Genomic DNA, 15,728 nt, shown 5'->3' with positions numbered 1-15,728 from the left:
TACTCGAAACCTCGACCGACGAACCGGCGAAGAAAGCTATCAGAAGCCTAGCTCGCCGATTAATTGAATCGATTGATTAATCGACCGACCGACCGACGAATTAAGAAGGAAACTCGGATCCGGTGAATCAGGTTCCCGGCCGTCCGTTTCCCGCAACGAGGAACGAAGAATTAATCTCTAATCAAAGGAATTCGTACGATCGATCGATCATTGTAGCGGCTAATTAACGATCTCCTTGGAAACTCGCCGTGGAGCGGGAAGATAAATGGAAGCACCGTAACAAGAGGGAGAGCGTGGTCGATCAAGGGCCCGGCAATTCGTCGCAATCGAGTTACCGGGCTCGTTTCGTCGTTCTTTCCGTTTGTCTTCGGTCGTTGGCGGTAACCTTGCGTCACACGATGAAATATTCAGGCGCCGATGAAAAGTTACGCGCCTGGAAACGAAAAGGGCCGGAGATCCTACGACAATTCGGAAGAATAACTGGCGAAAGGGAGCCGGAATATTTTTCGGTGGAGGAGCAGCAACTTTCGAGCTCGGATAAATCAACAATCGCACCGCGAGATTCTTGCTCGATATCTCATTCCGTTTCCCCGATATATTGCTTGAATTTCGATCTCCGATTTTACGCGAATCTCCGTGCATAAAATAGTCGGTATTTATTCAGATTGCTTCTGTATTCTTCGAGTATCATTCCTTCGAGTTAGTGGAATATTTTCGGAATACTCCTTCGAGTTGCAATGTTTTTTAACTATCATTTATTTGGATTGCTTCAATGCTCTTTCGGATTATTCGAATCATTATGTGTAGGTGTTTTTAAATTGGAATATGAAAAGTTGATAGTGAAAGTTCGGTTTTGGTATTCAATGAGCCACTCCAGTCTAAGTAATAGACGTTAGTTCGAGAAGAAACCTAAGAGTTGCTTCAGAAATAAGAATTCTCGCGAGCATTAACATCTCGCATTGAAAGTTTGCTTCGAGCGGCGACAGTAGTTATGCAGTGACCCAATATTTATCTGTTTTCCTTTTTACCACGCCACCCACGTATTCCCAGGATCAAATCTTCCTTTGTTTTTCAATCCTGGCGCACCAACGGTCGGAAGAACCTCCCCGAAAAACAATCACGTTTTTCTTGAGACGTCCGACCGAGGTCTCCTCGTTCTACTTGGAATGTATTAGCGCAGAAAATTTGCTCGTTATACGGAACAGAGGAATCGAGTCATCGAGTCCGCGAACGAGACGCGTCTAGCAGACGTAAACCGTTCTTTTCCTTCCACGTTCCCTGGAACGGAACCGCGAAGGTAACGAGATCCTCGAAGACGTGATCAAGGACGACATCTTGCCCGATGCAGTCGACCAACAAAATGGAACCTGGCCGTGATCCGTTTGAACTCTGAAGTCTCTGCTCGTGACGGGGATAATCGCTGAGGCGAATGAAACAATGGGGATCAAACTTACTTGAAGTGTATCCGGTCACTCCGAATTTAGCTTCCGTACCACGGGAAGCGAAATCGAGGATCACGAGTCGTTCATTCGATTCAATTACCTTATCGTTTATTCGATTCATTAAAACATCAGCTAGCTTTCACATGACAACGCCAGAAACGTTGCTGAAGCGATAGCCCTCGAAGCACCCAACGAACATTCTCCAGATCCAAATTACCAATGCTCGACAGACGCAAGATCCTTGGAAGTTCTGAAGAAGACTTTCCCAGAAAAACTCAAGAAAGTGAGGATAGCACCCCGCGCGCTACAAAAGATCCTCGAAAACATCCGAGAAGATAGCACCTGATCCTGCACAACGTCCGAGCTAAACGTCAACGATTCTTGTCGAAAGGGGCACTTCCGAGGCGTTTCCTGCATCGCTGGCATCCGGCTCGTAGCGGCGAACAACCGGGTGCTTCCAGATAAGGTTGGGTCGCGGGGCAAACTGATTTCCCTCGGTCGAAAAACGCGGCGGACACGAAATCCCCGGGAAAACTGCTCGTTCCGCGATATCGGCCGCGTCGGCAACGGCTCGAACGGCTCGCGGATCCTCGAATCCGTCGCGCAGGGGTGAGAGGAGTTCCGGTGTACAGCTCGGAGACTCCGCGCAACGATATCGTGCCACTCCGCCCCTCGGAGACCATTATTTTCGTCCGACTTCGCGGTTATTGCGAAATATAATGGGCACAATACCGACGGTACACGCTCGCGGATTTGGCGATTGTTGACGGTTCAAGTACCGCGGATTTAGGATATCGAATTGGATGGCAGCGGGGTCGCCGGCGGATCGATCCGTGAGTGTGCAGGACGAAATTCGCTCGGACACGCTGGATCGGTGGGGTTTTAATTGGCTTCGATTGGATACCGAGCATACGCTCGATTTTTTACGGTTCGCGGCACGAGAAGTTGCGGGCCAGTCGGATTTCTGCCCGGGAGATTCTCCTGGAGTTCGACTTGAACGTCGAGGATTATTTTCACGAGAACAATAATTGTCGATTTTAATTCCATATTTTATATCGACAAGATAAGCCAATCGTTCGATTCCAATTCTTTCGAAAGAACCCGGGACTCTATCTGGGAAACGGTGTCCGTTAACCGTGCGATCGTTCGATTGTTTGCTTTGGTCAGCGCGGTGCAGGAGCAGCATTATTTTTACAGCCGATTATGCGTGGCTTTCTCTTCCACCCCCGCACTTAGTAGACTGTTTCCGCGCGAGCGAACTCGTCGTGGCGGTCGTTTTACCGCGTCGTAAACTCCGGGGGGCTGAAACTTTATTAGTTCGACGACCCGGCGGCCTCTTAAACGAATGAAAAGCCGATGAACTAATGAAAGAAGCGTCGTGGATCGTTGTCCCGGCCGAAATTCGCGAGTAAAACTTAACGTCGAACCATCAACGGATTATGTCGAGAACTATGCGTAACGAATGCTGTCGTTGCAACGCGGATTTTAGTTGTCACATTGTTCGACATTCCCCGATCACCAACTATACTACAGTATAAACTGTAAAGTACCAATCGAATTAAAACGTTCAGATTAACTGCAAGTTCCTATAAAATCTATAGATGTTCAGGTAACCGCCGATAACTTATGCATCGCAAATAAATTCAAGAAAAAAGAGAACTGTACACTTCGGTCCGACGAGTTTTCGGGGAAAAATCAGCGGCGCCCCGGCAATTCGCCGTTTACGAGTAACGGATTAATGAAACCGCAGTGGCCGCGGCCTAGTAAACTTTATTGACCGGTAAAAAAAAGCGGACAACGGTTCGCTTCTTCGACCCGGTTCCTTTTTTATCGTTCCGCCTGCTGACGCGAAATTACGCTCTTTTGTCGCGGCTCCTTCGCTCGTTGCACGCGCTAAAGCCAGCCGGAAAAGTTAATTTCGCCCCGACGAACCGGTGCCGTTGTTGCCCGAACCCTTTCCCCTGCCAGCCGTCGATGCGAGCATCGACTTTTCGTTAACGAAATTTACCGAGCCCTCGTATCGCCGGCCGCGGATCGTGCGACGAGTTACGCGGCCAACTTCTTTCGCATTTTTGCGCGCACGAAACGAGTTCCGCGGTGTTTTCGGTCCGAACGGAAGTTAGCTATGCAAATTCGATAAAAATGTGTCGCCGGTGGCCAGCTGCGAGCATTTAACGTTACACCGGGAACTTTCAACTTTGAGCTTGTCTCCGGGCTCGCGGAATTCAGTTTTAATGAAACTCGTCGCGCGGGGCGTGCGCGACCAGCGAAAATCTAAAATTGCGTTCTTCTTTTTTCGAGAGATGGAGCTTCCAGTCGTGTTTCCGGTGTCAGTTGACGTTCCTTCGTTCGTAATTTTCATTCTTGCCGATCATTCTGTAAGAGAATAATTGCTCTTTCTTCAGAAATTGAATCTAACGTTCTGATTCTGTTAGTTTTCGTTTAAACGCGTTTCGAAGGCAGCGTGGCCGGGATTTCCCTGCACGAAACAATTCTCGCTTTCCGAAATTAATCGGGAGGATTATCGAACGGAGCACTCCGGAATTATAATTCGGATAATTCCGTTGGAAAAGAGCCGGACAAATTCCGCGGCGTGTCCCGAAATTAATTGAAACATCCATTTCTCGATTAACGATATCGTAGACGCGGCGCATCGGGAACAAACAGCCGGTCGGCTACCATTACGTGTTATTAACGGTCGCTCATAATCCGCCGGATTCCTCGATTAATGCCGGCGGTCCCACGCAATTAATAAAATCATCGTGGATCGAGCTAGCGAATTTCCAGCACGAGCACTCCGGGCTTCCGATGGAATTCGCTGATCCACTTCTGGTTGACAATTAACACCTCGTCGTAATTCGTCCGATGGACTCTTCGCGAGATTGATTGACTTGCTTGCCTTCGAATGCGGATCACCGTGCAATTGTTGCGTTTTTCGTAGTTAAGTATCTCTCGAGTTTCATTTGTTACCGAATCATTCTAATTTCAATATCACTCGCCTCGAGTTGCTTCTAGAAAAACGCACGGTTGAAAGGTCAATTACAAGTATGGCCACCACGCTATTTTCCCGAAGATTGCACAAACCGACTCGTGTCCCTCGACTCGCGGGAAGAATCGGAAGCGCGGCGTCGCGAAATATTCGTAATCGGGGCGCGACCGAAACGCCCAAAAACTGGATCCGACGCGGGAGAGAAGTCCGCGTCATTAGGGCACAGAGTTCCTCTTTGTTGGCGGCGGGAACTGCGGGTAATTAGGAGGCCGCTGGCAAATAGTTGGCCCACTGGTTCGCCGTGGCAAAGAGCTCGCGTAAAAAGGGAGCGCGCCGGCAAACGGAGAACCGGCTGGCAAAAGAGATTTCACGCTGCTGCTGCATCGCGCTTCGTGTAAATCCGTTGTACTTTTCTTCCTCTTTCGAGGCAAAAACCTCCCTGCATCGATGCGGAACGTCCTCGAATCCTTTGCGCTCGAAAATAAGGCAGAGCAGAGATCGACGCGCTGACTGCTCGAGTTACCAGTGAATCGACTGATCCAATTATTCCCTGAAACCGCAGCCGCGGATTTAATTAATAGCTTGCCGCGGAATCCGAGCGACGAATAAAATGCCCAGAGTACCGGTATTAATTGCGTCTACCTAATTATTACCTTGTAACGAGAGGGGTGTGCCGCGTGTTCGCCGCGAAGTTGCGTGCAACGCGTACAGTTCCTCGGTGACAGAAGAAACTTAAAACAGATCGCTTCGATCTTAAGCCGCAAGGGAAAATTCCCTTCTAAAAGCGGTTCCATCTCGAAGGGTCGCGTGCCGTAATTACAATAATCGGTTCACCGCCGATAAGATTTCTAATTATCGTCTTAGCGAGCCGCCGAGTCGCGGCAAACATTTACGATACTAATTACGAAGCGGGTTTTTCGAGGCGCGAGCCAGTTTGAGGCTCGATAAGAAGGTATATGAAATTCAATCGCGTAATTAACACCGACCGCGATGTATATATTCCTCGCCGAGAAACGGCGAAAAACAAGAGGCGGTGAGGCGGCCGAGGGGGAATGAAGAATGGAGAAGCAGCTAGCAAACTAAGCGACGGAAAGTTGAGCTCGCGGACGCGTCTTGCCTCGCCGAAGCAGCGGCAGTGGGAGTGAGAGGGGGGCGAGGGCTGCGCTGCGAGGTAAACAGAAGTGCAAACAACTTAAATGGAAAGCAAACACAATTATACCGCCGCCGGTAAGCCGGAGGATTAGTTTTCCAGGTGCAAACCATTGTATCCGAGTGCGCCGTCATTTATTTCCCGGCCGCGCGCGGCTCGCGTACGCCAGAAGCGAGTGCAGGCCGAGCCGGTTAACCCCTTGCACTGCACGCTTTGACAAATTTCACTCGTGATCACAATTTCGAGACCGAACACGAATGTCGCGAGTGAGACACGGCCTCGCGATTTCAAGCCGAACGTAAATGCCACGAGTGAGACGCCGACTGCTACGGCAGTGGTTTTTGTGGAGAAGCTTCATGAAATTGTATGAAGAAACACCCGGGTGTTTCGGAAGATTGAACGTATTTAGAAAGTGGAGTCAGGCAATCTGTAAAAAAATTCATATGACGGTACAAATAATTTATTAGTTACTTTACTAATTCTTCAACGGTAGAAAAACCATCGTACTCGCCGCAGGTGCGTCAAGAATTCCTCTGAAACTTGGTTAACTCGATAGAATTCCTCGTTAAACGGAAAATATGTATCATTTTCCAATCGATTGGTTCAAACGAGTATCGTTCTCTTCGCAAAAAGTAAAGATCGCGGTCGGAGTTACCCTCGTCGCGTATAATCAGCAACTGGCGGGCGTTTCACAAACATTTTCCAACGGCGCAACTCGCTCGTCCGGTTTTACCCGGCGCCACGGTTCTCATTAATATTTTCGCTGTTCTTCGTGTTCCCGCGGTGCGCGGCGGCCGTCAGCCGGTTTTCGCAATATCAATTCGCGGTGTTGGCTTTACGGCCGCGCGTACGAGAGGATCAATTTATGATGCCGGCTCCCCTTCATTTTATCAGCGTTCTATTACATCGCCGCGTGCCTGCCCACCCGGCCGCGCTCGTCTTCTTTCCGCGAGAAAAGGGGCGAACGGGGGTGGAGTCAGCGGCGAAATGACATTTTTCAATTTTCGCGCATAGTCGCTGGGAACGCACAAAGGCGGAGGAAATAAAACACTTCCGCCGGCTGGCTGTCCGCCGCGGCGCGCTGCAGAGGCGCATTTACATGGCAGCTACTTCAAAGCGTTCCCGAGGGTGCTTAGGCCGGGATGCTTAGACGGCGCAACCCCTACTGGAAACACGTCGAAATTCTTGCTCGTCTTTTGTCGCGATAACCCTCTCGTCGTAACACGGTTTCGCGTGGAACGCCGGCCTTGCGAGATCATTGTCTCGCAACGCGGAGGCCGCGTTTGCTGGTATGCTCGCGTATGAATGTGAATTGCAGTCGCCGGAGAGGGAGAATACGCGTTGGTAATTTCGTCGGGGACTTTCATCGACGGTAATTAATGTATTCATGCAGCTGCCCGGCGATCTGTTTATTCGAATTGCATAGAGGATCGAGAAGCGTAGAGTTAGAGTCGAGAATGCGTCGAGCGAGAGATTTATTCCGACATCCTTCCGAATAAGCACACTCGGAAACTCCACAACGCAACACATTACCGCGAAATAACGAAAAGTAGACGCGCAGTCCCATTGATTCACCGAGCAGCGTCTTCCCGTAAAATTGGCCACCGTTCAAATCCCCGGTCGTGTCCCATTTTCCGCAATTTCCGCGCTTTACCTGATCTTATCGGTCCTTTCCAAACCCAATTTCACATTCGACGGTGCCGTTGCGAGAACACATATCCCATTCCTCATTGCGTAATTCCCTATTCATCATAGATCATTCCGATCGACGTTTCTCCTCGGCAGAAAGAAAAATGGGGGACACGGCTGATCCGGCAAATCGATATTCCCCGCGACACACATCGGTGTTCGAGATCGCCTCGCCTCGCCTCGATATATCCTCGCGAAACAAGGAACGATATCTCCTCGCATTTGCAATGATAATAAGCGGCGGGCCTTCCTGCTTGGTTCCGCGACACGTTCGCCGGCTTCTCTATTCCCAGACGCACCAAATTGGGTGTCCCGCGTCGTCGATCCGATCGAGAAAACCTGTCCGTCCCCCCTTAATCCACCGTAGTAAATCTCACCGCGACGCGCATTCTCTCTCGGATGCATTCGCAGACGGCGTACCGCGTATAAACACCGCGATGAACTTTCCTACTATCCGATCGGCCGCTCGAGACGCCGAGCTTTCCCCGCGGATGCATTCCTTGTCGAGCGCATTAAAGGTAAGAGCGGGTTCTGCGAGAGAACGTAACGGGAGAATCGAGAGACTTCCGATGTCCGCGTTGCGGTCGCCTTAATTGTGATCCCGGCGAACGTGGTTTCTCCTTATCCTGTCATCGAGAGATCGCACGAGGAAATTAGATGGTAATTTGACGACAGGCCACTCGTAATTGACCTCCGCAAACTTGCGTGTAACGTTCAATCTCTCGAGAACCTCCTTTTTGACTTGTACAACGATAACAGCGTACGCGAGCATGTTTAATAATGATTCTCATCCGCCTTTATGTCGTTTGAACTTCGTTCGGACAACGTGAAGTGTAAGTAATCGCAATGGACGGATCAAACGGAAAGTAGAAATTGCTTTCGTCAACTTCGTTTGAATCCTCTAAGTATTTTACACTGCTTCAAACACCTCGAAGTTTCCTTATTGAAAATCTTTTCTAAAAGACTGCGTTGAACAGAACAGTACGCCGCACGATCTGCCGTAATTTGTGGTCTAAAAACTTCCTCTCGCGCGTCATATTTCCCGAGTTGGATATTTACAACCCTTACGAGTTAACGGGAACGCGTTTCGATCGCGTGACTCCCATTCCGACGCGACCCGTTCTCGCGGAAACGGATTCGGAAATACGAGAGGCCGTTACGGCCGGTGGCTCGCGCAGTAATGGCGGGTCCGACGGGAATTAGAAATGGCGGAGCGCGTAGACGCGTCGCTCACCGCACGGAAATCGTCTCCGTGCTTGTCGGCCATTTAATCGTCGCGTTGCGTCGCTCGTTTCGGCCTCGGGACACATTGTTCCACGGCGGCCGATCATCGGAAACCCTCGCGGAACCCGCGTCGCCGTCCATTAATCATGGCGGAACGCTCGCAACGCTGCGATAACGTTTCACGGACAGCATTCTTCCGCTCGGCTGGACGGACGTTCGATTACGTAGCCATAATTGTTTCGCTGGGATCGACGAGGTTTGATTCGACGAGAGCAACTGTGAATTCTGACCACACGCGTCGTCATTGTCTCACACGGATAGCTTCTAAATATAAAATCAGTGGGATGATTCAAACATTAAACTAGACTTCTTCGAACTGGAAATTAAAAGTTCGTTTCGCTTGTAAATTAAATGATCGCGACACGAAAATAGAACTCTTCTCGTTCGATTTTTATTCCAAAAGGTAGTGTATTCATTGATCGATTCATTAAATCCTCATTTCGAACGAAATGGAATATTGCGATGTAATATACGGTGAAAGAGCTTGGATAGCTTCAACGATTTCCCTTCTCCCCGGGAGTTTTAAAAGCGTAGTTACGCTAAAATCACGGGACAGTCGGTGCTAATTAATTGTCCCGACGCAGCCCTTATCCCTCCGCTCTCGTCGCGAGGTGGGGACGATGTCCAAACCGGCGCGCCGCTAATCCTGGCGAGCGAAGCAGCGTGAGCGCAGTTTTTAGTTTTCGCTGAATAATACATAAACCGCTTTTAAAATCAAAAAGTTGTGGCCCCTGCCAGAGTTTCCCTTTCTCAGGACGCGTCGTGTCATAGGGTTTTTCGTTCCCCGTGCCGGACAACTCGTGTGAATACTTAAAACGCGCGCAGCTGCTGTGTATTTTTTCGCTCGGGCTTTTATTCAGTTTGCCGTTTACGCGCGTTAAAGCGATTGTTTCGGAGTTGCTTAACGGCGGCCAACCTCCTCCATGACGTTAATAAGCTGGCAACGTCTGGGGAGGTGAATAATTCGCGACGGGGAAAGAACAATTATGTCGTGCCGCGGGTACAGCGGACACTGGGGAATTTATATGAGAATTCTGGATAAAAGTTACGAACACGTTTGTGGCTGATTATGCGAGTAAGTAGTCTCATTTTTCGGCTGGACGTTTCTAACGAATGTTTTCCCCGAAGGATTACACTCGTTATAATCATCAGTGGATGTAACGAAGAGCTGAGTAGTTGTTAGCGTTAATTGTACTTTGGATCTTTGTGGAGTAACAGTGACGAAAAATTGCTCGATTCGAATAGAATTTCTTTGTAACTCGAATAGACAGTTTCTGTTTCGACGGTAAATTATTTTTCCAATAATTTACGATAATTCGTACATTTCCTGTTACTTTGTGCCTCCGTTAATAGACCTGTTACGGCAACAAAGAAGCTACAGTTATTACCGTACTACATCATTCTCCGAAATTTAATTTACCATAGGTCAAAGGAGGCACGTGAAACGCGGGAACACGCGAGCCCAATCAGATTATAATAAACGTCAACATCGGTCTTCCCGCCAGTCATTTAGAAATCACCCGACATTCATAGCCGTGTATAATTTACATTTGCGACCTTGAAAACTGCCGGCTGGTTATTTTGCCCGGAGTCATCGATGACAACGCGAGTCTTAGCGGAGAAAGCTGCGAGCTAATGTACGCTGATTGCACGTTAGAGGAAGCTGCGGGGATCAATTAAGTAGGAGGAACATCGTGTACAGCAATGGATATGGGAATCTGAATATAATTTCATAATCATTTTACGACAAGCGTCGGATATATCCAAAATATGAAATATTGATCGTTACGAATATGCGACGCTGATGGCGAATGTGTTAGTCAAGAATTGGGTTGTCTAATGATCCAGTTCTGCTCCCACGTAACTATGTGTCTACTTAGTTTCCAAGTGATTCGGTGATCAACTGTCGAAAGACCAAAAGTCGGCAGCCCTACGAATCATTGATTGCATTAGGACTGCTTATCGTTACCAAGTCACGCTAACTAGATACTGGTTATCCAACAGCACGATCGATGAACGTCTTTTTCCTCGGCTGCGAGTGTATATACACGTGTGCTCTCGTTTATTACAGAGGATCGGTTATTTCGATCTCGGTTCGAGACGTGACCCAATCTCTTCTCCCGCTGGAAAGACTTTTCGCGGACTCTCCCTTTGTGTCTCTATCCTCTCGGTCACTGGAGCCTCGCGAGGACCAATCACGGTCTCCGCTCTTGATCATAGTGTTCGAAATGTCCATCGGAAAATGGATTTATGGATGGAGACGTTGTTAGCCCGCAATCTTTTCCGTGAATAGGGAAGCAATCCCGCATCGGGTTTCGCGGGAGAGTGTATTCCGGGGCTGAAGAGTTCGTGGAAGTTAATTCGAAAAAATCTAGCAATCATTCGTTTCCTTCGGATTCAATTTTCTAGTGTCCAGTGTTTTACCCGACCCGCCGAGCGCTCCGTCTCCCAAAAAACAAAAGGATAAAACGAGCAAACAGGAAATTGCGGACCAATAGCTCTCTGCTTCTTCGAACGACTCAATCTCGAGACGCCGAAAAGTAGTCGAGCATCAAATACAACTAGAAAATAACCCGAAGAGAAGTCTACGCAAGCGTCTCGTCGATCGGCGAACGCATTCGAGTCTCCTTGGAGCCAACGAAAGAAGGTAACAAGAAAAAAGAAAGAGAATTGCGGCAGCCTGCGAGAAATTACAGCTAAAGCGAACCAAGATGTTGAAGTCTAGCGACCGCGACAGAGTGGGAAGGGGAGACGGGCGTGATCTTCTAAAAACTTATGCGAAATTAGATTTTAAATTCCTCGGCAGCCCGCGTCTGCCGCCATCCGCTGCACCCTAGACCCGGCTGAATTGCGGGGAAAATAGAATGCCGGGCCGTGGCGCGCCTTAAGCAGATGCAATTCGCCGCGCCGCGGCGTTATGGCACCTCGGCCAGAAGGGGAGCCGAGAGTTGGAAATTGGAGCGTGGCGAAGGGAAGGAAGAGCCCGTTCGCTCGGGGGTGGCGGCAAATCGAGCGTGGCCTCTCGACTTTATCTCAAGGATATTCTTCGATTTCCGCGTGTTACCGTTCGCCGCGTAATGCTTGCAAATAGAAATCGGGACCGCTCGAGATTGCACGTGGCTCGGAGGACTCCGCGTCGCGCTGATGGATCTCGAACGCCGCACCGGCAATTCCGATCTTCCGCCGAGGAAACCGTCGAAAAGGTTCAACGCTTTTCGAGAGACGTTCAGAGGGAGGTCTGCGTAATTCCGGATGTTTGCTGGGAATGGGCTTGATTATTGCTCTGGCATAGCTTTCCGTAATGTGTCTACTATTCTGTTCGCTAAGAGTAAATATTTAGCTTCACGCTCGTCTCGGTGCCATAAGATCTCAACGTGGACCTTATACTTTTAAACCTCTTCATCTGAAATACCTGTTCTTTATTAAAGACTTTCTTCAAAAAAGAAAAACTGCAAGAAATAAAGAACGACCCGGCGACGCCGACGACGGGACGATAAACTATGCCGGCGGATGGGAGAGGAGGGTAAAATTAACGCCCGTGCAGCACTTAATCGACCATCGACGATTACGAGAAGGGCGTCCCATCCATCTGCCCTCGCGCGCTCCCCCCGTCCACATATCCCGTCGCGTCCGGTACAAGAGCAACGCGCACAGAACAAACAGCAATACTCTGTCCCGGCGCGGCACGGAGCGGCGCTAGGGCAACGATAATGCGTCGATGCTCCAAATTAGACAGCGGCCCGACAGACGGCGCGGCCAATTTGTTTCGCAGCGCGGCGAATCGCGCGCAATTTCGCGAATTTCAGAGCTGAGCTGTGAATCCGGCTTAACGAGATTATCGGTCGGTACAAATTCAACCTGTCCGGCGTGTGTGCGGATGGATAGGAGCGGGGCGGGGGTGGAACGGGTCCATCGGGGCTAATATAAAACTCGGATACGAGAGATACGTGTAGAACACACGCACGCTTCCGTGGAATCGGTTTCTCTTGTTAATGCTGGGTTCGCGCTGTTGTTCGCGAGCAACCGGCGAACGGATCGCGAGCTACAGTTACTCGCAAAAGTATCCGTCCGTCTCTATCTGTGCTACATTCTGCGAGATCGAGTATATTTGTGGTTGTGGTAAACTGTACGTTGTCCCTTAATTGAACACGTGCTAGCTTAGAGTATAGAAATCAATGTTTACGATGGTAGAAGAGTTGTGCCTGGCCACTGTAACCTTAGGATTCGCTGAATACGTGAGATATATGTGACAAGAATCTATCTATCGATTGCCCCGCCATCTGTATTTAATCTCCGACTAGCGAGTGTCGATATTTTCGCGAAAAGAAACAAATGATTCGTCGAATCGATGGTTCGCAAATTGCTCGCGGAGACTGTCGCGCAGCGTGGACCCAACCTAACCGGAAGCAACCGATTACCGGCCGCGCACGCGACGCGGCAAACGTTGACGCGTGAACGGGCCATAATTGTCCCGGCCAGACGCAGGAACGTCCGTAACGCGGCTCGGTCACGGATCCGCGCGCGCCCACCGAAATCGTTTCCCTCGGATTTGCATAATTCACCGGCCGAAGCGAGCGGACCTCGCATTCGCGCGCGTTTTCGACGCTGGTGTGCTGCACCCGCGCGGAATTGCCGGCCGTCTGCGTAAACCAACCCCTTCTCCGGGTTCGAGCTGAATTACGGCCCGGTAAGGAATTTAGGCTTGATTCACACTGACATCGGGAACAGTCGAAGATTCTATCGAGACATTCGAATTCGACGGTCGGAAACGCTGACAGAATGGTAGTGTATATTACCGCTGGGAGAATGTGTTCTGTGCATTGAGTTGTTGTGAACACTGAAGTCTTCGACTGTCTTGGAACGTAAAGGCACGAGCTTTAAGAGTCTCGAGGCTTGGATCTAACTTTAAAAGCTTTGAAAGCTTCAGGGGTGAGTTTTGAAGCTTTGAAATCTCGAGTGTTCGAAGCTTCAATGTCGAGTCTAGCTTCATAAATTCTAAGCCTTAAAGAGTCAGCTCCTAGGGCTAAGCTTCGAACGTTCGTGAGCTCGACCGTTTTACAAGACTGTTCGTGATCGGCTATGCTTCGACTTGATCTGATCGTTGTCCGCCATTGTGAATCAGGTTTTATGGGTCGGCCAGAGCCACGCGAATGTACACGCAATCCGTCGCGAACCTTGGTCTCCTTTCTACCTCTGCTTTTTTCCTTGCCGTTCGCCGTTGTTCGTCTCAAGGCAGCTCGCGAAGAATTCCAAGAGGGCTGGAGAGAGCCGGAAAGTTATCGCGGCCTAAAGTTATCGTCGTTGTAAATCAACCGGCGCATAAAAGTTTGCTGGTAAATCTCGGAATGTGTAGCGGAAAGAGAAAGATTCCGGAGATTTAGGGAAGATCAAGATTTCCGCGAGGGCCTCGCGTGTTTATTAGCTCGCGGATGTTCGATAATGGACGACGTTGATCACGGGACTGGCCTGTCGCCGTTCATTTTAATTAGCGGCAGTTTATCTTTCATTCCATCGGGAAACATTCGAGAGTGATTGTATCCGGGGACAGTGGTGTGCGAGGTCGCGGATTGCACGTGTTTCTTAGGAAAAATTTCTATTCTAAATTTCGCACATTCGAAAAACACTTGAGTTCAGGGGATCGGAAGTGGTTCAAGTGAAGCTTTGTATTTAGTCAGATTCCATCCGGTATCGGCGATCAATTAAGGCGTCAAAAATATTCGCAAATCAATTACCAATAATAAAGTATTGCATATCAACGCTAAAACTGTCAGATGAATCAATATCATCTCCAATATCCTCTCCAATAATTATCGAAGAAGCGTCAGATGCTTCTCAAATTAGCAAAGAAATCGACGCAGTACTTAAACTGAATTAGAATCCAAAGAAACAACTTTGCAACATGATTGAAACAAGTCAACTGAATCTAAACAGATTGCTTAGTAGTCCCAGCGATCATACCCAGAAATTCCACGTGAATTACTTCTACTCCGAGCAACCGTGCTCCAAAAAGCATCCAAACGTCCGTGGTCTAATTACTACGTATCCGGAGTACAAGCGAGGTTCAAACGTTGTTTCGAGAACACACGATCGTTATCTGGCTTCGTTTATCCACGACCATCAAATATTGAAACTCGCCCAAGGGTTCTGCACTTGTTTCGTGGAATACGCGCGAGGAATTATGCCCCATCCCGGCTAGAAGGGAGAACACCTTGCACGGTCGCGCGCGGCCGCGATAAAACCGGCCAGAGCAGATTGTTCCGAACAAACAAAAGTCCCTGACCTGCCCGAACTGGCTCCGCGTTGCCAACTCAAATGTTTGCCGCCTGGGGCCGCAGCCGCGGACCGGCGGGGGCGGACGGACGGGCGGCGGCCAACCCTTCGCCCTATGAAATGTTACCACTCGTCCCGGTCACGTCGTAAACCAAACCGCAATCGCACACGACGCTGACATCGCGAAACATCGTTTGTTCCTCCTCCGCTAACGACCGATTCGAGCGAATTAATTCGCTCCCCGTCGATTAGAACGCCCTGCCGCAGTGGTGCTCATTGGCCCGCGTCCGTTAGTCGATACATTGTCCGCTCCGGAGAATGCGAGTGATCTCTGGTGTGCCATTTACTCGAGTACTTCGTAGATTCCCCTTCTACACGAAGGAAGTTCGGTTTCGAATTGAAGTTCTTATTCGTTGGCACCTAGTGGAACGAATAATGAAGCAGTGATTGAAATAGCGTCGAGAAAAGAAATTGTCTATTGTTGTTAAATGCAAAAGTGATCTCGGAATAGTGCTAATTCGACTGAGATTCAATAGCAGCGAGTAATCTGAGCGGCGATAAATAACGCGATCTGCTCGATAAAAGCGAGAAAAATATAGAGAAATTACGAACGCGACTCGTATCAAATTTCATTCCGCAGATTAAATCGCGGGGATTACTGTGCATAAAAAGCTTAAACGTTATTTACGCGGTCCATCGGAAATACATCATTTTATCATACAGCGAAGCTCGGTAGCCCGGAAGTTATGTATCAACGGGAATACCGTTCGAATATTTCCTTTTTTCCGTCCGAAATGCCGGGGTGGGAGAGAAGAAATGTGCCAACTGGATCGCGTAAGGACGACTCCTGCGCCATGGGAACGAAATCGGGGAAATTACACTGTCAGATCACGGTTATACCGGC

The 15,728-nt window shown here is 49.2% G+C and overlaps 1 protein-coding gene across 1 annotated transcript in view; it reads left to right on the top strand.

Moving 5' to 3' along the window:
* Pgant2 (polypeptide N-acetylgalactosaminyltransferase 2) overlaps positions 1-15,728 on the top strand; it is a 220,397-nt gene that overhangs the window by 176,694 nt on the left and 27,975 nt on the right. The window lies entirely within an intron of this gene.

This window comes from Nomia melanderi, chromosome 9 (genome assembly GCF_051020985.1).
Source record: "Nomia melanderi isolate GNS246 chromosome 9, iyNomMela1, whole genome shotgun sequence".
Taxonomy (NCBI): domain Eukaryota; kingdom Metazoa; phylum Arthropoda; class Insecta; order Hymenoptera; family Halictidae; genus Nomia; species Nomia melanderi.
Note: the sequence above shows the minus strand (reverse complement) of the source record. Positions and strands in the feature narration are given on the sequence as shown.